Consider the following 24,936-nt stretch of genomic DNA (forward strand, 5'->3'; position numbering starts at 1 on the left):
TCATATGATTTGCATCTTAAAATTCACTTTGGCCACTCTGTGCAGAAGGGATTGTACTGAGCAACAGCTAGGAGACAGGCCTGTCTCAGCTGTCTGGGCATAAGCACGAATGACAGCAGGGAAGGAAAACAGAAGATGGATTCGAACTACATTCTGGAGTTTGGAACAGCAAGAATTGACTAATAAGCTGTTTTGGGGTAGAGGATAGTAGAAGTGGGAAAAGGTCGAGTGGAAGGAAGGTAACTGTGGCCTGTGAGTGGTGATGCCATTTACTTAGTAGCTGTGATTGGGAGTGAATAGTTCATGTTAAGGAATGACTAAGGAGGGCCTTCGGTTTGTAAACATATTGTGCTAAGGGCATACATGGAATGTAATTTTTATTTTTTATTGGTGCATTGGAGCAATACATCTGTGGGATGTATTAATTAACTTTTGACCTGAACTCTATATACACATCTCAAATTTCAGGAGAAAATTGAGGCTTTTGGAGATTAGATAACTTATTCAAGCTCTGGTATGTAGCAGATATAAAACCCAAGCCCAGCACTCTGATTAAAGCCCATTCCAAACAGCATAGACTAGCACAGAAGAGTGTGTGTGTGTGTGTGTGTGTGTGTGTGTGTGTGTGTGTGTAATAGTAGTACTGAGGATTGAACGAGGGGGCATTCAATCTCTCAACTACTCCCGTAGACCTTTCTATTTTTTTTTTTAAACAGGGTCTTGCAGCCTTGCTGAGATTCTCACTAAGTAGCTAAGGATGGTCTCAAACCTGTGATCCTCCTGTCTCAGCCTCTAAGTACTTGGATTACAGGTATGTGCTAATGTACCTGGCTGATAATAACTTCATATTTTTTCTGTTTTATTTTGAAACTGTTTTCTCAAACTTTGTGCATAGTACATGCATCTAACTTCTTGTTTATTTCTAGTATATTTCATATAACTACCTTAACCCCAAGTTCATGAAATCCATTATTTCTACAATAATAATAGTGTAAAACATCATTATTTTTATGTTTGCATAATATTTTATATTATAACAATAATGTATGATATTTTTATATCTAAAAACTCTTCTAGACTGGCTATGTTTCAGACTTTAATCAAATTTTTATTCTTGGTTCCAAATATCTTTTTAAAAATGTCTTTTTCCTTAAGTTGTCAAGATATAGACATTTATACCTTGTCTGTTATTATGCAGACTCTCCAAAAGATACTTTTAAATTCAAATTTATATTCACATGGAAATCAAAGGTGTTGATGGTGGTGGTGATGATGGTTTTGTGGAAATGGTGATGTTTATTATAGTGGTAGAAGAGTAATAGTGTTTACTAGAGTTATGGCTGATTTATTAGTAAAACTTCTGGTGATAGAAGGTATTGGGTTTTATTGTCCTTTTAAAAAAATATTCTCTTGTGAATATGGTTGACCTACAGTGACCTTTTATTAAAGATAAAAATATTATTATCACCATGATCATTACTATCTTGCATTATAAACAAATACCTTCCATGAAATGTGTACATATTGAGGCATTAATCTGAAGCCATACAATCGATTCTCCCAAAAGCACTATGTGTAGCTTCATTTTATCAGTGAAGCAACCAAGGTAGAGAAGGGTTAAATGTTTTTCCTAATTGTGCATAGCTAATAAGAGGCGGGGTAGACATTGAGACTCAGTAGCTGGCTCCAGAGTCTGCATGCTTCATTGATACCTTGTCTTCTCTTTCCATGGAGGAGCTCAACCTGGAAAGGCCCCAGTGCAGCCTCAAGATCCCCCTCTGGGCCATAACCTTTGCTAAATCACTTACTGCTTTTCTCCAGCTTTAAAAGGGACTGTGTCTATTGGAATCTAATTAGTGTTTTAGAATAATTTTAGCTTACTTCACATAAGCACTTTAAACAATACTTTTAACTTCCGTTTCGATTAGTAACAGGACATTCACTTCACTTATTAATTATCCTGATCTACAATTTTTACAAAATTTGCATTTAATTTTCCCTTCTTGTAAACTCACTTATTCATTTAAAACATGTATTACAGCCTACACTGGGCCAAGAACTGTACTAGACTATGGCTCATTATTGTTATTTCGCATTCTGGCATACTCTGCTTTTCCTAGAACCACATGGAGTTCTGAACTTTAAATTTTATTTTAACTGAAGAGAATGTTTAATATTTGTAGCACTGGTATGGCTTAGCTAGAAAATGTTTCTTCAATCAAATAACACAATGTTTTTCTTACAGAACATAAGAATTGGTAGAATGTTAAAATTCTCTGCTGAATTTAAATCTCCATAAGCTGATATTCAATTTATGAAGGAGTTTCTCTAGATATAATTTTAGAAGAGAGCAGAAGTTCTGTTTTTTCTCTAAATGGAATATATAAAGTAGAAGGACAAGTGATAAGTATGTCTTGACTCTAAAATCAATAAATAATTTAAAAATCAAGATAACAGCTTTACGAAAAGGCTGGTGGCGGCGGCTATATAACAATGTGAATATTTTTTAATGCTAATGAACTTAAAATGTAAGTCTAAAGGAGAGTTTTTATGTTATGTATATTCTACCATAATAATAATCGTGACAGAAAAGTTGATGTAATGTTTATTCATAAACCTCACCAATCCTGATTTCAAGTATTGAAGAAAACAAAGTCAAAGGAGCTTAATAATTCTTAAAATATTTACTTTATAATAATTTTGTGACCTAAATTCTCTCAATAGAAGTTTGTTAAGTATTTCTGGTTTTATAGTGTTGCAGTTAGTCATCAAGCTAACAAAAAATGGGTTTATCCACATAACTATCAGTCATGTAAGTCAGCATATTTAATTAAAGAGACGATCAGTTCGAGCAGAATGAATTTTGAAATAACTCTCGGAGAAGCTGTCTTCAGGCAGACCCCACAGCTTAACCATTTAACCTTAACCCTTCTAACTTCATTTTCCTCTGATTCTTCCTTCTGAGCAGTAGAACACAGTGTCTCTACTGTTTCTCTGCTCCTAGACAGGAAGAAGATCAGGTTGACGTGGGGAGAGAGAATAACATGATCGGAAGACATAGACTAGATCAGATTTTGTTTTCTGTTTGTACACCTACTGCCCACTTATTCCCCCTCACCTCTTTTTCTTTCTTTTTTTTTTAATTTACAATTTATGTGTGCTCAGTAGTTTTATTAAATAAGAAGTGGCTATACAAAGCCTCATGAATTTCAAATTCATTATAACCAAACTGGTCTCATCATCTGCCTGCCTCTTTCCCCTCCCCAAATACTGACCTCTCTTTACATCCCAAATCTGCTACTCTCCCCTATACCATTTTGAGTAAATGGAGCCATTACTCACCCAGTGTTCCCTAAGCTAAAAATTTGAGAGTCACCCTATACTTATTTCTGTAACCCCAGATCCAATTAACTACTGTTCTAGATTTGACCTATTACATTTCTCTCTCACTCCTGACAAAAGCCACATTAATATTTCCCATCTCTATTTTTTTATTCTACTTAATCTATCCTTTACATTTCCATTAGCGTGATCACTATTAAATACTAATTTTACCAATGACTCTTTCCCCTTAAAATCTTTTAGTTACTTTCTAGCTGATAAAATATAATTTTAATCAGACTTCCTGTTTTACCAACTTCATTTTACTTCTTTTTCATCTTTTCATTTAATACCACTCATGCAAATTTTTCCTCTTATTCAATTGAGTCACGCAATCCATTCTCTGAGACTCATTCCTTACTGCCTTCCTTAATGAAGTCTTCTTCCCTGAGAATAGCCCCATTACTCCTTCACGCATTGGCCCATCCCACCTAACCTAGAACTTAGTCTCAATGCTCAGTAGCTTTGTTAAATCAGGAACTACATTACATTGAAATTATAATTACATGTTTCACTCCATGTAGGTATAAGTTTATAAGGTCATAAGCCATGATTCTGGCCATCTTTGTACCCTCAGAGTAAAGCACCAATGGAGTATAGCACTGTGCCTCACACATCATTTAATTTCCAATACCAAGTGCATGTTGAATTTGTGAACTTCTTCAATATTTCATGGGATAATATAACATTTTAAAAAATGCTTTCTACTAAATCTCTCTCACTGAACATAATGTAGTTTGGCTAGCAATTCATTCACATATTTTTCATATATAAATATATGTAAAAGTTATTTTGAGTTATCTTTATTCATTATATTCTCAAAGCAAAAATTTGAATGTATCAGAGAAGAAATACTTCCCCAACCTTCAAAGATTTGATCCTTCTGTTCCATGGTATGGTACAACTAAACCTCCTTGGGCTACTTCCTTTTGCATAATCAATTTTATATTTGTGTTAATTTTTTGTCCCTGTCACAAATATCTGAGAAAAATAGCCAAAATAATGAAAAAGTATTGTGTTTCAAGCTTGGGAGGTCTCAATCTGTAGTCAGCCAACTCCATTGAGTTGGTCCTGTTTTGAGGCAGAGTGTCATCGTGGGAAGGCGTGGTGAGGAAGGCAGCTCAGTTTATGGCAGCCAGACAGCAGGGAGGAAGAGACAAGACAGATTCTTTCAGGGTATGTTTTCAGTGGTCCACTTCCTCCAGCTAGGTCATACCTCCTCCAGTTTCTATCACCTCCCAATAGTGCTATCAATTTATGACTCTATCCCAATTGCTTCCTGAAATCCTCACCTCTAAATATTAACACAGGAACCTTTGGAGTACATTAGATCCAAACAATAGCAATATTTATTTCACATATTCTATAAGCCACATATTCTTAATTTTTTAAACTACTAAGCCATGCCTTTTTTGTTATCCGTTACTCTCTTATGAAGAGCAGTACCAAGGAGGTTTGGGTACACGATCATACCAGTGTCTGTCTATGATTAAGGTAGAGAGGATTCCTCAAACTTTCTTCCACATCATAAAGAATAGGAAAGAAATTGGGAACAGATCACAAGCCAAATGGTGAAATGACTACAGGTAAAATATCAATACCCAAAGAGATGACAGCAGAAGCCAAGGTAACTTCTGGAAAGCATCTACATGTGTATGATCTCCCTTTGCCCTTTTTGTACTTTCCCTGGTATAATACTTCTCTGAAGCCTGCACCTGCTTGCCAATCCCAGCTTGCAATGTTAAAATACCTTGGCGTGCCAAGCAGCGCTGACCTAGCACTCAGCCAAGTCTGTTTCTCTCACTGCCTGAGGTTTGTTTGATCTCTAGTATTCTTGGGATAAATACTTTGTCATCTAAGAGCACATGTTCCCTGTTGCCCTGATTTTCACTGTGTGAACCATTATGCGATGCTGTTTTCTGACTTACATGCCAGTTCCCTTCCCTGGCAGTAGCGCCCACCTTCCTTAGACACTGACAACTTACCCAGGCTTTGCTTGCACCCTCATTTAGAAGACTACATTTTTTTCCACTTCCTTAGCCACTAAGGTTGTCTGGAGTATATATTCATTTTCACACTTGTTTTCACATATTTCAGCATGATATTAAGGTATAAACTCTTTAAAAAATAGGAGAAACAGGGCCTGCCTAATCAATTTTGTGTGCTTGTTTTTTTTAATTATTAAAATAATCATAATTGTAAAGATAATCTTAAGCACTTGCTAAAGAAAATTTAAACTTATAAAATCTTTAATTTTTAATTTTAACTTCTACAATATATAAATAACTAAAAAAGTTAATATAAAAATAAAAATGGGCAATTTAGCTGAATAGGAACGTCTCTAAAGAAGAAATACAAATGAAAACTGTTCAATATCATTAGCAATTAGGGAAATGCAAATCAAAACTACACTGAGATTCCATTGAATCCCAGTTAGAATGGCAGTCATCAAGAATGGCCTGAAATTGCCAGATATGGTAATAGATGACTGTAATTCCAGAACTTGGGAATCTGAAACAGGAAGATGGCAGGTTCAAGGACGGGCCCAGCAATTTAGCAAGGCCCTCAGCAATTTAGTGAGATCCTGTATCAAAGTAAAAAATAAAAAATTGCGCTGGGGATATAACACAAAGATGGAATGCCTTTGAGTTCAATCCCCAGTAACACACACACACACACACACACACACACACACACACACATAAATAAATTAATTAAAGCAATGGCCTGAGATTGTGATGCTTGAAAGGCCTGGAGATGTTTTGGGGGAAACTATAGTAGCAATACCTAGTGTTTATTAAATTGTACTATATGCCAGTTTTTGTTCAATGTGATCATATTCACTATTTACTTATTCCTTACAAAGACCCTAATACGTTAGTAAAGCTATTAAAATATTAAAATACCTAAATTTAAAATATCATTGACTTATTTATTTATTTATTTATTTATTTATTTATTTATTTATTTTTGGTGGTACTGGGGATGGAACCCAGAGGCCTTCTACCTCTGGGTTACACTCCCAAACCTATTTTATATTTTATTTGGAAACAGGGTCTCGCTAAGTTGCTGAGAGCCTCACTATGTAGCTGAGGCTGGCTTTGAACCTGAGTGATCCTCCTGTCTCAGCCTCCCAAGCGCTGGGATTACAAGCATGCGCCACCATGCCTGGCTAACTACTACACTCTTTATGACTTCCTCTGCCTTCCTCAATCCCCCTCAGTCATTCCCCTGGAATGACTTAAAAAAATTTCCCCTGGAATGACTTTTAAAACAATTTCTTTAAAAAAGAAAATATGAAGCCAGAGAAGTGACTTACCCAAGGCCACACAGAAAGATGTAGAAACAGGCTATTTAATTCTACTGTCTTGTATTCTAACTGTGTAACTGTGACTCTTTCTTGCCTAGCTCAGTCACTCTTCAACACTTTTAAGATGTTTCTAAAATTATTAGTCATTTAAAACTCTGTTATTTAAACAGAATTCAGCCTTTTATCAACGTGTGTGTGTGTGTGTGTGTGTGTGTGTGTGTGGTGTGTGTGTCTACTGTGTCTTTGTGGTACTGGGGATCAAACCCAGAGACATTATACCTCTGAGCTACCAAGGTCTTGCTAAGTTTCTAAGGGTTTCACTAAGCTGCTGAGGCTGGCCTGGAATCTGGGCTTCTCCTGACTCAGTCTCCCAAGTACTGGGATTGTAGGTGTGTGCACCACTTTGCCCCACTTTGGTTTATGCGTACTTTTTTTTTGTGGTACTGGGGTTCCTGGAAGCCCTTCTACCTCCGGGCTACACTCCCAGACCCATTTTTACATTTTTATTTGGAAACAGGGTCTCCTAAGCCAGCGCGCGTGGCTGGCTTCGAACCTGCGCGATCCTCCTGTCTCTGCCTCCCAAGCGCGGGGATTACAAGCGTGAGCCACCACACCTGACCCATACTTTTTTTTTTTTTTAACACATTTTGTTTTGCTTCTCAGTGTAGTCAAAGCCCTCTATCACATTGCTGCCAGAATTAGTACTGAACAACACAGCTATGATGAGCCTACTCCCTTGATTTCCCTGTTGAGTGTCTCCTCATTTCTCTTAGAATACGATGCAGAATCATTTTCATAGTATTTATATTCCCACAACTGGCACCAACCTGCCATGCTCTGTGGGGACCCCTTTGCAGAAGGTTCCTATTTGCACTGCTTTCTACTGCATCCAGCCTAAAACCCCCATCCTCTGTTTGGGTTTTAGATATAGGCTCCTTCTCTTGACTTGGCCTTTCAGAAGTCTATCAGCAAACCTTTCTCAGTTTTCCAGGACCTACAACTTGCATTTCTTTCATCTCATCTTACCTCTCGTTTATTCTTTTCATATACTTAATTTTTTCCTTTTACTCAGATTCCCTGAATTAATTATTCTCTCCTGTTAGGATATATGTGTTTTTATAAGTTCCTTCAAAATCTTTCTCGATGATGAATGGATATAAATATATATGTACCAAAAAAAAAAAAACCCATTTTTTAAATCTCTCCCTTCAATGCCAAGCTTAAAAGCAATTTCCTCATGAAGCCTCTTTAACTCCCCATCTGTCTGGAATATTTGCCTGATCCTTTGTCCTCTGACTCTGCTGATAGTTTTGTGGCCTCCCCATCCACAGCCTTGTCTGTCGGCTATGTGTGCCTACGTCCAGCCCTTCTGACTTAATTATAGTCATTTTGAGATTCCTCCTTAATTCTCCTTCCTACCTGGGGGAATGTCTTTTACATAATGTGGTTTCCAATGATAAACCCACAGTCACTTGAAATCATTGCTTGCTATATGTAATATGTAGGTTTTCTCAGGCTGCTTTCAAGATTTTTTTTTCTTTGTCCTTAGTTTTCAGCAGTTTGATTTTCATGAGTCTGGGCATGGATTTCTTTGAGCTTATCCTGTTGGAGTTTCACTGAGTTTTATGAATCTGTAGATTTATGTTTTGCTAAATCAGGAAGTTTTCAGCCCTTATTGTTTCAAATATTGATCTCAATGCTACGCTCCTTTTCCTCTCTTTCTGAAACAGATGGCAAGTAAAGGTTAGATACTATTGTCTTCTAGCACTCTAAGTCTGTTCACTTTTTCTTTTTTCCCTGTTCTTTAGATTATTCAGACTAAAAAAATAAATATCCACCTCATTCAAGTTCACTGATATTTTTGCCTCATCTACATTTTATACTTGAACCCATCCAGTTGTGAAAAATTTTGTTTGGAACCTGTTGTGGTGGTGAATGCTTGTAATCTCTGTACTTGGGAGGTTGAGACCGGAAGATTGCAGATTCAAAGCCAGCCTGGGCAACTTGGTGAGGTTCTCAGCAACCTATTGGGACTTGTTTCCAAATAAGAAACACAATGGGACAGGGGAATGGCTTGGAAGTAGGATGCCTTTGAGTTCAGTCTTCAGTACTAATTTTTTTTCTGTTTTGGTCATTGTGTTTCAATTGCAAAATTTTCCCGTAGATCTTTTTTTAAAAAAGTTCTTCTATTTCTCACCTACCATTCTCTGTCTTTACTTTCAAAAGTATCATTCATTGCTTCTGTCCCCATATGCATTTTTAAGATTTCCTGGGAGCCGGGCATGGTGGCGTGAGCTTGTAATCCCAGCATTTGGGAGGCTGAGACAGGAGGATCATGGCTCATGGACAGCCTTGGCTACTTAGTGAGGCCTTTTGCAATTTAGTGAGACCCTTTTTCAAAATAAAAAATAAAAAATAGGGTAAGGGTGTAGTTTGGAGGTAGAATGCCCCTGGGTTCTATCCCCAGTACTGAAAAAAAAAAAAAAAAAAAAAAAAAGATTTCCTGGTATTTTGTAGTTTGACCAATTTTGGATTGTATCTTGAGCATCTTAAATATGAGACCCTGACTATTGTTTAATTACTGTGGGCAATACTGATTCATCATTGCTTTCATTATTGCTGTTTTGGTAGGTAATTGACCAGGTTAAATTCAAAACACAAAACTTCCATCTATCTTCCATGAGTTGTGGTTCCAATATCAGTTCAGTTTTCAAAGTCCTTGCAATATTACTCAAACTTATCTTACATGTAGAAGATCTATAGGTCTATCTGGACACCTGGTGGTGCCCTATATTTTAATTCAGTTCTCAAAGTCATCAAAATGCCATTTAAACTTGTAATCCCAGCGCTTGGGAGGCGGAGACAGGAGGATTGCACAGGTTCGAAGCCAGCCGCGCTGGCTTAAGAGACCCTGTTTCCACATAAAATATAAAATAGGTCTGGGAGTGTAGCCCGGAGGTAGAAGGGCTTCCAGGAAGCCCAGTACCACCAAAAAAAAAAAAAAAGTCAAGTCCATGTCTCGCCAGCTCAAGAGAAAACCCAGGGGATCCCATGCAACTTTATACGATGGCTTGCTTGAGCCTTCCTCTTCTTCATGGTCTCACTGAGATTTCACTCTCATATTGCTCCTCTGGCTAGAAAGCTAGGGTTTTAATTTTCTTGCTCTGCCATATGCTTTCTGAAATAGCATCCAGGGCTCTGTGGCAAGGAGAGAGACCAAAAAAAAAAAAAAAAAAGAGAGAGAGAAAAGAAAAACAAAGTAGGCATCTCCGTGCTTTTGAGACCACAGTTCTCTACTGAGACAAGTTTTCTTCTTCATTGAGGTTTCAGGCACTTGCCAGTGCCAGGTAATTGTGGGGGACTGGAATAGGAGAGATTGGGATTGGGGGTCAAAACATTTCTTTGATCTGAAGGATTCTCATGTCTTATTCCTTGAACCAGAAAGATAGGGGTTTTCTTGGAACTTTCTATTTCTCCCTGGAATATATTTTCAGAATAAATAATGAGGCTGCCATTAGGTCCAACACAGGAGATATAAGAAAGGAGAAAATACAGTTGGAAATACGTCACTAATTCAGTGGCATTTCATGTTCTGAATATCTTCCTTAGTCTACTGCTCTTGTTTATTTCTCAGCATCTCCAGATAGCTGCTCAGTGTGGTATGTGCAGGGGTTGTTATCTACGGTCAATGGTAAAGAGAGCAGAGTGTACTCCCTCCCTCCATTGGATCTGGAACCATGCCCTCCTCACGCCTCAGATTTCATTGCTGATGGCTATTTTAAGATCCATCTGAATCTGCTTCATCAGGCCAACCTATTGTCAGCCATAATGATATTTCATAATGCATATTCTAGTTCCGTATCTCTTGCAAAAATATTTTATCTAATAAATGCTTTAAACATTGAATCTTAAATCTTAACCATTTTGAGAAAGCTTCATTTATTTTTTTCTACTCCTGTGTCCTACATTCAGACAATTGAGACAGCATCTATCTACTCATGGTTTCAGAGAAAATAGTGTACCCCAGAAGCCTAGCCCTTTTTACTTACCTATAAAGATAAGAATAAAATTTTAGGTATTTTTCCTACATCAGAATGATGTGGATGATCGCATGGAATTTTTCTTCTCTTTAGATTGTTTTGTAGACAGAGTCATTTTGAGAGTACTGTAACTTATCTGTTAGTCTGTTAGTATAAAAGACTTTCAGATCATGGAGTTGAGGTAAGGTGATGCCCAGGGTCGTTAAGCAAAGTGTCCTTTGACAGGGACTGTCCCTAACCTCTTTTTCTACTCCTAAGCTTGTCATCAGTGCAATAAACTATTGACCTAAGGTTAAAAAGTTCAGAGAAGGAAATACCACTATTCTTTTTTTTTTTTTTTTTCAGTATTGGGGATGGAACCCAGAGGCATTCTACTTCTGAGCTATACCCTCAGCCCTATTTTTCATTTTTTATTTTAAAAAAAGGATCTCACTAAATTTCTGTGGGCCTAAGTAGCTGAGGCTAGCCTCAAAACTGCAATCCTCCTCTCTTCACCTCTCAAATACTGGAATTACAAGTGTGTGCCACCATGCCCAGCAGAAACACAGCGATTCTGAACCTTTTCAATGTGCTCAGTGATGAGAAAAGGATCATACAGGTGTGAAGCAGGCAGCCAGTCCAAAGCCGCTCCTCTACACTTTCGCTTTCTCTAGCAGTGCCAGCATTAGCAAACCTCACTAGATCATTTACATTCCAGAAGAAAAATAAGTCATTTTAAGAGGGAGGGAATTGTATTAAAAAAATGGAATTGTTTTAATGACCCTCTCAAAGTTCCATTCAAAGTTGAACATCATAAGAATCTTCTGTATTTGGGAATACCATTTAAGTGAGCATCGCACATAATATTCTATTAGAAAATACTATGGCATCTGTTCATTGTTCTTTTTCATATTTCTGTGCTTGTATCACTCTTGATTATTAACGACAGAAGTATTCTTAAAGTCAACTCAAACATAGAACTAAGTTTCCCACCAAGAAACTACCCAGCCTACATATAACACAGTACTCAGGGAAAGACTTTTGAGAGAGGGGGCAATTTTGAGAAGTAGAAAAAATATCTAGAGTTTACCTTTTAATGGTAGATAGATGTCCTTATACCCTCTACCTAAAATAACTGACTAAAAACAAATCCTAAGTTATATGGCCTTACCACTCTCTTACTACAAAATCTCAGCCATTTTATTAAAACTTCTTTTATCAGCTTTTTAATTTAAAACCTACTCTGAGCCTCACTATTTCAACAGTTATTTTGAGCAACCTGGCATCTGAAACTGAAAAAGTCAACTGTTCTTGCACTTTAGCAGAAATTAAATGTAGTCAAAGCTAAAGATATTTTTCACTCCTTGAAAGCAATGTTTTATGAAATTTCTGAAAGGATAAAAGAGGAAAAATGACCTAGGAAGATTACTACATCAACTAAGTATATCACAATGGGTAGAAAAGAGAAATGAGGGCCAGATTGAAGGTTGAAGGTCTTGTCTTTTGTTACATCAGTGACTTTTAGATTTCAGAGCATTATTTAATCTTATTGAAACTATTTTCTTATTCCTAAAGCCGGTTACAACAAACCCCCCAAAAGTCCGATGATGATTGTTAAAAATTACTATAACATTTATCAGCACAAAGAAAGCATTGCATATTAAGTAGTATTATATTTAACAATACACCTAAATTGTCTCCTTTTTTATAATTTAGTCTAACTTCCCCCTAATTCTGAATAATACAAAAGAGGAGTTAAAACCATGTTATTTTACAGTCAGACAAAATTTGACATTGATTTAAGATTTGGCCAAAATGATATAGAAATAAAGTACTGACTTGTATTGTTTTCCTATTATCACTTACACATAAACATTTATTGGAAAAGGACAGCATTTTTCTGTAGTATATATATAATATTTAAGTCACTTAAAAAGAAAATATCTTAAATAAATAGAATAGTGTTGTTAAAGTTATAGGCAAATGTACCTAAACTGAATCTCCCAAGACCTTTGCATTAAATTAATTAACTTTAAATACTTTTTTTTGTTGTTTGCAGTACTGGGGATGGAACCCAGGGACATCTTAGCTCTGAACTACACCCCCATTCTATTTTTCAGTATTTTAATTTTTTGAAACTGGGTCTCACTGAGTTATGAAGGGCCTCACTAAGTAGCTGAGGCTGTCAGTGAACCCAAATCCTCTGGTCTCTATCTCCCCCATTCCCTGCCTTTTAAATACTATTTTTAAGGTAATTTTTATTGGCGCATTGTGATTATACATGAATGTAACATAAATGGGTCTGATATCTCCCCCATCTCCTAATTTTAAATACTATTAAGTAATGTTTAATGCACCAGGTTGATTTCTTAGTAATCAGTATTGTTTTGAAAAATTGATAAGAATATTATTTTCCATTAAGAGTTAGGCAGCTAATATAACTTAACACTTGCTGACTTGGTAGACACACTATTTTTAAAGCATCTTAAGCTGTTCTAATGACTTACTTTAGAAAAGGAAAGAAAAATTTAACGAGAGAACATGTGTATTTTTAGTCATGAAAGAAAAAGAGTAATCCATAAATTATCAGAAGCAAAATACTTAACAGGTAATTAATATTTTGATGCTCATAGAAATTGTGTTGTGCCTAATATTTAAATATAGAATAATGATAACTCTTAAAGAAGGAAATGCTATAGTTTGTTATTTGATGAGCCTAAGTCTTGGTATTTAGAAGAAGAGAAAATTAAATAGAAGTTTTCTTCCATCTTAAAACATATTTGAATAGGCAGAATGCCATTCAGTGATATGCACTGTATGTATTTTAAAATATGAGTGATAGTAATGCCCCCCAAACAGCTAAATAAAACATATATAAAAGCAGCCTTTTATCTAAGTTTTAATTGGTAAATGCTTTGACATAAACTTACATTTCTGAATCTTTTTCCCAAAGACTGACATGTTAGTGTTTAGTTGGGCATTATTTTGTGTGTTCCTCTGTTACTTATGCATTAATTAGTTTTGTTTACCTGTGCATAATTTTTCCTAATTTCACAACCGTTGTTGTTTTTATAATTGACAACGTAATTTACTGCATGTGTGCTTTCTGGTCCCCAAACAGGAATGTTAAGGTGTAAAGCACCAAATCTCCATTTCAGGTTGCTAAAAAAAAAAAATACAAAAAGGATTAGTTGAGACTAATTTCCAATTAATTTGCAGTGGTTACAGGGGAACAAAACAATTGCACCTACTAATTAAAATTTAAAATATTCCAAAGTGTCATCTTTAGGTGTCTCTGGAATATATAATTTCCATTTTGGTTCACTGCTGGATCTGTAGCTTCTATGAGCTTGACAGCTCTATTAATTTAAAGGCTCGGCAATACCTATTAGTACAAAACATGAAAAAAATACCATTAATCATTTATTTTAATTTTGCAGTTCTGTCATTTTTTCAGTATGTTTTAAAATTATGATGACACCATAATGTGCACAAATCCACAAATCGACCTGGATAGAGGGGAAACGGATCACACTACTTTGGAAAGATACTGAAGTACGTTATCAGAGCTTAATTAATGCCAAACTGATTAAATTTGTTTGCATCCTAAACAAAATATTTTAAAGATTTATTTCTTACCACATCATGTTTTAAAAGCATTCCAAATGCTATGTTTATAATTAGATGTAACTTTTTATAGTTCTTTACTTTAATATATTCAATTTAAGTATTCTAAATAAACCTAAATTGGACTTTTAGTCTTTATGTTGCAATAATCATTGTCCTTAGTTTTGAAAGATTAATTTTATTTTGGCTAACAGGCAATAGTCTTTCATACTTATACTCTCTGATAGGATCTCCAAACCCAATTAGATACAGTGTCCAAAACCATGTAAGGGCAAAAATTAAATGAGAAATAATGCCACGTATGCAATACCTTATGCATTTATATTGATGTGACTGAAGAAGATAAATATGCTACAAAGGATAAAATCACATGCTTTTAACAGATCTTTAAGCTTTAAAGATTATCTTCCAGGAGGGCAAATATGCACACCTAGTTCGAAATTGAGTAGCTTCCTTTAGAATGGGTAAAGTTAGAAGTAGCTGGCCAGTTGATTGGCGTCATTAGATTAATTCACAGATTTAATTTCTTCTAGAAGTTAGGAATATATCTCTGGGTGGATGCAAAGTATAAAATCACCAGGCCTGCACCTGACTATTTTTTTATATTTGCCTTCTAACCAGACTTTATCTAGCTCTTTGTTTTCTCCAATTTTGTGTATGAAAGTTAGAAAACAAAGCTAACATGGTCTAAGCTTTTTATTAAGAGGCAGCAATATGTATTGTTAAAAATTTTAAAGAGTAAGCCTTTAATCCATTAATCAGAACTGACCTACTTGTTTTTTCATAAGTGACCCTCCTCCTTCCAGGTAAAAACATGAAGTTAAAATGCCTTAATGAAAATAAAATGAATAGGATTTAATAATTTATTGTTTTTCATTCCTTTAATGTTTAGAATATAGTTGCATATGTTTTATATGAAGGTATTTACAATTCAAAGAATTTTAATATACTAGACTATAATCATCATGATAATCTTATGGGATAAACAAAATAGATTAGTATTAAACATTATTTTCAAATGAATAAAAATTAAAATTAATACAGCTATTTTATTCAAGAATATTGGTGATTCATTACTTTACTACTTTAATGCTAATTTATAAGACATTATATTATCCACATAATATTATAAAATTTGTGTGTGTGTGTGTGTGTGTGTGTGTGTGTGTGTGTGTGTGTGTGTACTGGTACCAGGAGCATTTTATCTCTGAGCTATACCCCCAGCCCTTATTATTTTCATTTTGAAATAGGGTCTCACTTAGTTACTGAGGCTGGCCTCTTGTCTCAGCCCTCCTACTACACCTGACTACAATAATTATAATATTAATGATGTTTTATGATAAGATACATTGATAAAAGTGCTGACATTTTGCCCCAGAATGCTACAATGGAAAGAAATAAAGTGAAACTAAACAAGTCATGATTTCTGAACTGAGTGAAAGTATACATTACTCAGTCTCACATATATAAAATTTCAATAGTGATGTAAGGTCTGTGAATGAGTGGTTCACAGTGCTGTGAAATATTTTACAGATATTTTTCTTGCTATGTTATATTTTAAAATCTATTCCAAATATCATGTTCATGTTGTGACTTACCTTTATATAGTTCTTCACTTTAATATATTCAGTTTAAATATTATAAATAAATTTAAATTGGTCTTGTGATTTTTATTTCAAAGCAGTCATTGTTTTCAATTTAGGTACTGCGGTACAACAGTCTTTTGAGGGAATATAATGGAAGGGTTTCACCTAGTCAAAGGAGATCTAGGAAGACTTTCAAAGGAACTGAGAAATGAATGATGAGGAAGGAATAACTGGATCCAAAGGGAGGGAAGAGAGTCCTATGGGGAGAAAACAGCACAGTGTAGGAAGAAGCATGATGGGTACAAAGATCTGAGAGAAAATGCGCCACAGGTAGAACTGGAGGGAGGGAGGGGTGGAGCCAAGCAGGGAATTCAGAATGAATCACAGATCGCACCTCAGTGCTCAAAGGAAGGATGTTTATCTGTCCTTTAAGAGTCCAGTAGCACTAAAGAATTTTACTCAGCCATAAAGAGCAAAACCATGCCATTTGCAGGGAAATGTATAGAACTCAAAAATAACATACTGAGTACAGCCAGTCTCAAAAAATGAGTATGTGTATATTTTCTCTTTATATGTGGAAGCAAAAGAGAGATTCAGAAATAACAGAAATATCAGATAAATGAGCAGAAACTCCAGGGCAATGACTGAGGGGGATTAAGGAAGGCAGAGGAAGTCATAAAGAGTGTAGTAGTTAGCCAGGTGTGGTGGTGCACGCTGGTAATCCCCGAGCTTGGGAGGCAGAGACAGGAGGATCGCACAGGTTCGAAGCCAGCCTCACTGGCTTAAGAGACCCTGTTTCCAAATTTTAAAAATATAGCCGGGCGTGGTGGCACACGCTTGTAATCCCCGTGCTTGGGAGGCAGAGACAGGAGGATCACACAGGTTCGAAGCCAGCCTCACTGACTTAAGAGACCCTGTTTCCAAATTTTAAAAAATATAGCTGGGCCTGGTGGTGCACACTTGTAATCCCCATGCTTGGGAGGCTGAGACAGGAGGATTGTACAGGTTCGAAGCTAGCCTCAGCTACTTAGTGAGGCTCTCAGCAACTTAGTGAGACCCTGTTTCCAAATAAAATAGAAAATAGGTCTGGAAGTATAGCCTGGAGGTAGAAAACCTCTGGGTTGCACCCCCAGTACCACCAAAAAATAAATAAAATAATAAAAAATATATGAAATAGGTCTGGGAGTATAGCCTGGAGTAGACGGGTTTCCAGAAACTCCAGTACCACCAAAAAAAAAAAAAAAGGTATAATAGTTGAAATAATGCTATGAATGTATACAAAATTGCCAATTACAACATCAAAGATATGGGTGGGGATAGGGTGGAAGGGAGAGAGGCTGGGTGGGAAAGAGACCAAAAACTGTGTGCATGCATTTGTCTGACTCTATATACCTAATATGATATAAAATTACAATGCACCAAATAAATAATTAATTCTTTAAAAAGAAAGTTATATTCAGGAAGGTGCTATGAGCTGATTTGCTTGGTAACAAGACCATTCTGGGAGAGGAATGGACTGGCAGGAGAGTCAGCTACCAGTTAGAAAAATTCGGCAATTGGTTAGGCCTTAAAAATGGCAGTAGGAAAAAAAAAATCAAGATACAGAAAATACTGGAGGGATAAAATCAGTCAGACCTGTATAGGTTATGAAATATAAGAAAAAGGTGATGTCCAGGCAGGCTCCTGGATCACCTTGGTCAACAATGACAATAAAATGATAAAACAATTTCTTGTGATAAGAGAATTCAGAAATAATCTGATAGTTTTTTCTGCTTTGGTACTAATTCAACTGAATTATGCTCCCTAATCAATAGCCCAAATGCATTGTTGAGAATGCCAATTATCATTATACCACCCAAGAGAATTTTTATAGGTAAGATGTCAAAATTGGGCAATTGGATTACAGTGTAATGTTTTAATATTGAGGGCAAAGTCCTTCAAAGCAGTACAACAAAGTTCCAAATAGACAATGGTATAGCTGAGCCTAGGAATTAGATTCTCTTGGTGTGTGTGTGTGTGTGTGTGTGTGTGTGTGTGTGTGTGTGTATATATATATATATATATATATATATATATATATATATATATAGTCTTTCTGAGGGTTAACTAATGCCCCACATTGATTTTTTTTTCCCACCCTTCTCTTTGGGTAGAAGTGAAAGTTAGTATGTGGCTGAAATGCTGCCAGGTATTTCAGAGAGAAAGCAGATGGCCATAATATGCAATTTCCCAATACTACCCAAGGAATGCAGAAAGCTTTGTTATCTCAGATAAAAGAGGGGTTAGCAAAATGTGTTTTTCATTGGGCCACACATGATTACAGACACACACACACACACACACACACACACACACACACAAAGATAACACTAAGTATACATATGCTGTGTATAGTATTATTTAGTACTTGCAGTTGTCCTACAAACTAAATGCTATTATCATACTCTTTTAGAAAATAAAGACTAAGGATCAACAATATGATATTTTTTGGACAGGGTACAATATCTGGCCAGTGGCCAAGGTGAAAATCAAACCTTTATCTCATGCCCCAAGTCCATGTCCTTAACCCCTGTGTGAGATGAAAAAGATCATCTAAGAAATTTATAAGATATTATTTATTGGGAAAAGTAAAACTTTAAACTGTGAATATACTTTTGCTATAGTCAGGAAGGGGAATATTTTGTGTTGTGGCTTTTGTACTTTCTTGTGACCAAAGATTTGAAGATGGTCCATGAAAACATGAAGAGTTACTGGGTATAATTTCTCCAAAGAGACATGAGAATAATAAAATGTTTTCAAAATGCCTTTGACCTCTCCTGGCAACCAACTTAGAACCATGGAAATATTTTAGAATGGAGAAAAAAAAAAAAAAATATATATATATATATATATATATATGTGGTACTGGGGTTCCTGGAAACCCTTCTACCTCTAGGCTACACTCCCAGACCTATCATATATATATATATATATATATATATATATATATATATATATATATATATTTTTTTTTTTTTTTAATTTGGAAACAGGGTCTCTTAATCCAGCTAGGCTGCCTTCAAACCTGCGCAATCCTCCTGTCTCCGCCTCCCAAGCGCAGGGATTACAAGCGTGTGCCACCACACCCGGCTAAAAATTTATATTTTAAAATATAGTTTAAGTCCAGCTATGACTATATCTCCTGCAATATGGTCAAACAGCCCATTTCTTTCAGCAAAAAGGTTTGTCATTTCCATACATACTTAAAATTCCTGTGAATTTTATCAGCGAAGAAACCTCTCAACCTTATTTTTTTAGTGATTTTGTTTTAAATCTTCACAATAATTTTCCTGAAGTTGATGTTAGATCAAAGACTTTAACATTAAACTTGGAGATTCTATCCTTCTAGAAAATAATGGGTGGAATTATTAAGAAACTGAGAAGAGATTTTAGCAAATTGTTATGTTTCATTGCTTTGCTTTTTTGGCAGTTACAGACTTAAAAAATTTAGCATGCGCTTTATCCCCGCTGTCATATGGCTTAGCTACACGCTTGAATTCAAAATGGTTTCCATTATTGGAAGGATACAATTTTATTCCAGAATCTAGCTAGGTAACTTTTAATGTTCCAGATAATTGCTAAATTAAGCTCTCCCTGCAAATATTGAATGGCATTTACTTTGCTCTGAGAACCCCATTCATTTTTAAGGCAGCTGAATGAATCCAGCAATAATAAACTCCTAAAGAGAAGAAGCAAGGAAATAAAATTTGGCTCTACTCAGGGAGAATATTTTAAATGGAAGATGCTATCCCCCAAGATATTTCTAAGATCCACAATATTATTAAATTAATACTACTTGCAGAGCAATGAGAACCAATTAAAGAGATTGTGCATGCAAGCCAAATTTGATTACTTGGTATATTACCAAAAACGAGAACTGTTAGTATATATTCCAATTCATAATTTAAAAAAATAGATTCTGAATGGTTGCACTTAAAGAAATGACAGAGTAGAAAATCATGTTCACTTTTCTCCATCTTTTAGCTACTGACCAAATAAATCATGATTTTAAGTTAAAATTTGTATCTTGAATTTGGTGTCTCGTAATTTTATATTTAATTTTCAGTATTTGACTACGTTAAGGGTCAGCAAATTGTGACCAGTAGGTCAGATCTGGCTACCTGCTTATTTTCGTATAGCTGAAAAGATAAAAATGGTTTTTATATTATTATATGGTTGAAAAACCAAAAGCAGAATAATATTTCCTAATGCAAAGATTATATGAAATTCAAATTTTAGTTTTCATAAAAAAGTTTTATTGGAACATGGTCATGCTTATTTAATTACATATAGTCTAAAGTTGCCATTGGTCTGGGGTGGCAATATTGCATGGTCCAGACAGAGACCACAAATCCTGCAAAGCCTAAAACACTTACCATCTAGCTCTTTACAGAAAATATTTGCACCTCAAAATTACATGGATATCTACTTAAGCATCCTGCAGTGTATAAATTCCAAATATAATGATTTCAATGTTTAGAATTAGGTTAAATATTTTAATAGCCTACATCTCTTATATGTAGACCATTGTGAGAGACTTCAGCATGCTTATCTAAGCTATATTAATGCAATATAAAGATTTCACCCTATTTGATAGGAGAGGCCACACTGAAGATCAATTTGAACTGTTTACATGATAGCACTTCCTTCTAGCTTTTTTCCTACTTCTCTGTTATTTGTACTCATAGCCTTCAAAAGATATGATTCTCCTGCTTCATCCTTAAATGTCAGTATTCCCTGATTACAAAATATAACATCTGCTATTCGCATGTGCTGTTCTGTCCATCAGTAATCCCTTCTTGAAGGATGTTATTATCACAGACACATCACACACAAATCTGCCTCATGACCTGTTCTCCCATCTAAACACCAGACCCTCATATCCACAGGCACTGAACCTTTTCTCCAGAATCTCATCCTTAACACTGACTTCATCAAATTCCTGATTCTCTACTGAAAATTCTTCTCTTTCTATGCAATGCATTATCTCTCAAGGAACAACTCAGGTCAAAAACATGGAAATCAGAGTAAAATCTTTCCCTTTTCCAATACACCACAAGCCAACTACTGCACCCTGTAAATTGTGTCTCCTCCTTATCTTTTAAATATGCATCCATCCTACTACATTCTCTTTGTACAACCATCACTTAAGCCTGTTTCTCTTCTTTTCTGGACTGATACGGTAGTCTGGTACTCAGCCCCTAATCTCTGCTGGTGTAATTTAAACTCATATCTAATTATGTCACTGCCCATCTCCCATGATCTAAACACCACTTTTTTTGTTTCATGATCCATTGCTTTCTGACAATACCTCTGTAGTACAGCATATATCACATCCAACTATGGCATAGTTGTTATTGTTATTAGACAATAAACTTCCTAGATTAAAAACAGGTTTACCTAGGTATCCATCAACAGATAAATGAATAATAAAAATGTGGTATATGCACACAGTGGAATTTTACTTACTCATAAAGAGGAACAAAATAATGACATTTGTGGGGAAATGGTTATACTAGACAATATTATTCTGATATCAGCCAGTCTCAGAAAGTCAAGGGTTGTGTGTTTTTAGATAAATGAACAGAGAGACCAGTAGAACAGTGGAATAGGAAAAGTGAGAGAGGTGGGGAGGAGAAAAAGGAGGATTGAAGAAGGGAACAGTTCAAGTAATTCTAGCAATATATAAAGGTATTGCTACCAATCTCACATGTATGAGGACAGAAAAAGAAGCAGTAGAGTGGGATGGGGAAGGAAATACACCAAGTGTTCATGTAAATTTGTATCACTTTCAGTCTCATCATGATATATAATTATAATGCACTAATAAACATAAAAAATAAAAATTAAATATTGATACATTTTAATTACCACTCAGTAAATAAACTTCAAAAGTAAAAAAGAGAAAGGAAAGAGAAAGAAACATGTCTATTCATTTTGGAATCTCCAGCACTAAACTAAGGTAAGCTGGTATTTTAGTTTAGAAGATTAATAATAAATATAATTAATCAATCTTAGAATATTAATAATAAATTACTAATTAATTAATTCACTAATTAATAGATATAATTAATTAATCTTAGAAAAGAAATAATAAAAATAATTACATTTCAGTAAATTAAGATATTTGTTTTCATTACTATTAGCAGTCAGTCATCTTTTGGAATGCTGGTCATTCAGTCAGTCAATCAACAGTCTCTTATTGACCATAGCCCCAAATTTATACATACATATGAATCATCTAGAGTTTTTGTTACAAAGCAGAATCGGATTCAGAATTCTGAGGAGTCTGCATTTCTAAGTGTGATGTCAAGGCCCTTGTCTCTGGACCCCATTTGCAGAATTGACAACACTAAAATGCAATAGGATCAGTTACATAGAGCATTAAATATATTTAGCCTTTATGTCAAGGCTACATATGCATATTTAAAACACTAGAATCATATTCTTAATTATAAACTAGAATTATAGGCAAATTAGGCGGTCATCCTCTTTCCCATCATTACTATATCACAGGTCCATTCTTTAGATGCAACCATTCTGATTCTTTGTTTCTTCTGATAGTTTACTCCACATCTATAAATAATATTCTTTGCTAATGTTGATGTACTAATGTTAGGTATGCTTTACTTAATCCATGCTACAGAGGGGTAGCATGCTCTTATATTACCCTAATTCTCTTAGTAATAATCAACATTTACTGAGAGCTTTTTATGTGCTAGGTAGCATTCTAAGCATTTTATGTACATTGATTGGTTTTTGTCCTTAAGAGAAACCCATGAGACACTATATTAAAGTTTTTGCAGTATTGCTGAGAGAAATAAATCATAGCAACTTACCTAAAGTCCTCAGAGAGGAAATAGTGGACCTGGGCAGTCATTACACTGTTGTGATTCTGAAAATAATTTTAAAATAATATTATTTTAAACAATAAAATAGATAATCATCAATAATAGAAAAATGTTAAATGCAAGACCAGGACTGATCTACAGTCACATTTTCTTTCCCATAAAGTTTTTCTTTCCCATAAAGTTTTCCCATAAAGTTCTCATTCTTTCTTTTTTCAGTCACCCTCATAATAGTTCCTTTTGCTTTTTCTTTTTGTGGTATTGAGGATTGGACCCAAGGTCGTCTGCCTCAAAGCTACACCTGCAGCCCTGTTTTATTTTTATTTGGAAATGTGATCTTGCCAAGTTGACACAAGCCTCACTGAATTGCTGAGGCTGGCTTCAAACCTGCATCCTCCTGTCTCAGACTCCCAAGTACTGGGATTACAAGCATGCACCACCACTCTTGGCATAATAGCTCTTATCTCATATATCAATTTATCTATCATCCATACTTCTTTCTTTATATGACAGAAACCCCTTCCCTTCGACCTTTTCTTGAGGTCTTTGCAAATCTGCCATCCCTAATCTAGTTTGATCCTCATTTGTTTGACTAAAGAACACCCTCAACTATGTTCTAAAGGGCACGTAATAGGCACGTTCTCTGGATCCTTCTGTGACTGACAATATATTCAATCTACCCTTACATTTAATCATTATACTGCTTAGGTATACAAATCTAGGTCAAGATTTACTTTCCCTCTGAGATTGAATGTGTTTCTCCACTGTCATATAGCACTGATGTTTTTGAGATGCCTGATACTATGCTGGTTTTTATTTTCATGCAATTGACCTGCTTTTCCTCTCTGAGAACATTTAAAATCTTTTTGTTTTTAGCTCTTTGCTTTTACATTTCACAATAATGTGTGATTTTTAGCTATTCAGGATAGAAACATATATTTGTTGTTGAAGAGAAAGCTCTCCAGAACCATAGCTGGCAGAAAGATGCAGAGGTAGGAATTAGCATAGGAGCCTGACACACGAGAGGCAACATTCAACCCCAGCTCTCACACTTACCAACCGGAATGGTGTAATTCAGGCTTCTGAATCTGAGTTGGAAGGATAAAAATAAATATCTTTAAAATAAAATTATAAAAATAATTGCATAAGAGGTGTTAGTCACTGTGACAAAATACTTGAATCAACTTATAAAGAAGAAAAGTTGATTTTTTCTCACATTTCAGAAGTTTCAGTCCATGGTTGCTTAGCTCTGTTGCTTTGGTACTGTGGTGGCACAGTACATCATTGTGGGAGCACATGGTGGGGAAGTGTTTCAGCTTTTTTATCACGGTGACCAAAATACCTGACATGCACAAGTTAGGAGTAGAAAGACTTATTTGGGGCTCAGATTTTAGAGAACAGCCCATGATTGGCCAGCTGCAAGGCAGAAATCTCTCCGTGGCAGGGCATGGCAGAGGAAAAGCCACTCTGACTTCATGAATACCATGAAGCAGAGAAGAAGGGAGCAGGAGCCAATAACATCCCCAAGACCATCTTCCCCTCTGATTTACCTCCTTCCACCAAACCTGGCTACATTGCCTAACACATGAGGTTCTCTGGGGGAAGGGGAGTATATTTTATATTCAAATTACAAGATGAAAGTCTATTTATTTTATAACAGGAGAGAAAGAGAGAGAGAGAGACACTACAGACCCAATATCCCCTTTAATGGCATGCCCCTAACTTCTGTCCACTAGGCCTCATCTCCTAAAGGTTCTGCCACCTCTCAGTAGCACCACAGGCTGGGGACCAAGATTTTAACATACAGGTCTTGGGAATACATTCAAAATTCCAGAACAGCAGACACAAGAATTCCTAAAGAGAATGAGGCCACCTTTGTTCTAATCTTGTCAGAGTACTCTAATAAGCCCTTGGATGGGTAGGTGTGGCCTCGAGAAAAAAGGGTGTTTAATAGGATCTTAATATAAGGAAGAGAGATGATACCTTTCATAATAAATGATGATGGAAATATTTGATGTAGGATTAAGGGAATGGGGGGGGGAGAGAAAGCAACTTACCAATGAGCTAAGAGAAATTCTATCTTCCCGACTAATCAAATAAGACTCATATCTCTTACCTCTTATTTT

General features: G+C 35.6%; 1 protein-coding gene across 6 annotated transcripts in view; it reads left to right on the forward strand.

The window, feature by feature from the left end:
• The window catches only part of DGKB (diacylglycerol kinase beta), a gene marked incomplete at both ends in the record, with an annotated part of 627,903 nt that overhangs the window by 599,666 nt on the left and 3,301 nt on the right, over positions 1 to 24,936 (forward strand). The gene's annotated exons all lie outside the window — the stretch shown is intronic.

The sequence above is a fragment of the Muscardinus avellanarius genome, assembly GCF_963383645.1.
Source record: "Muscardinus avellanarius genome assembly, chromosome: 9".
Taxonomy (NCBI): Eukaryota; Metazoa; Chordata; class Mammalia; order Rodentia; family Gliridae; genus Muscardinus; species Muscardinus avellanarius.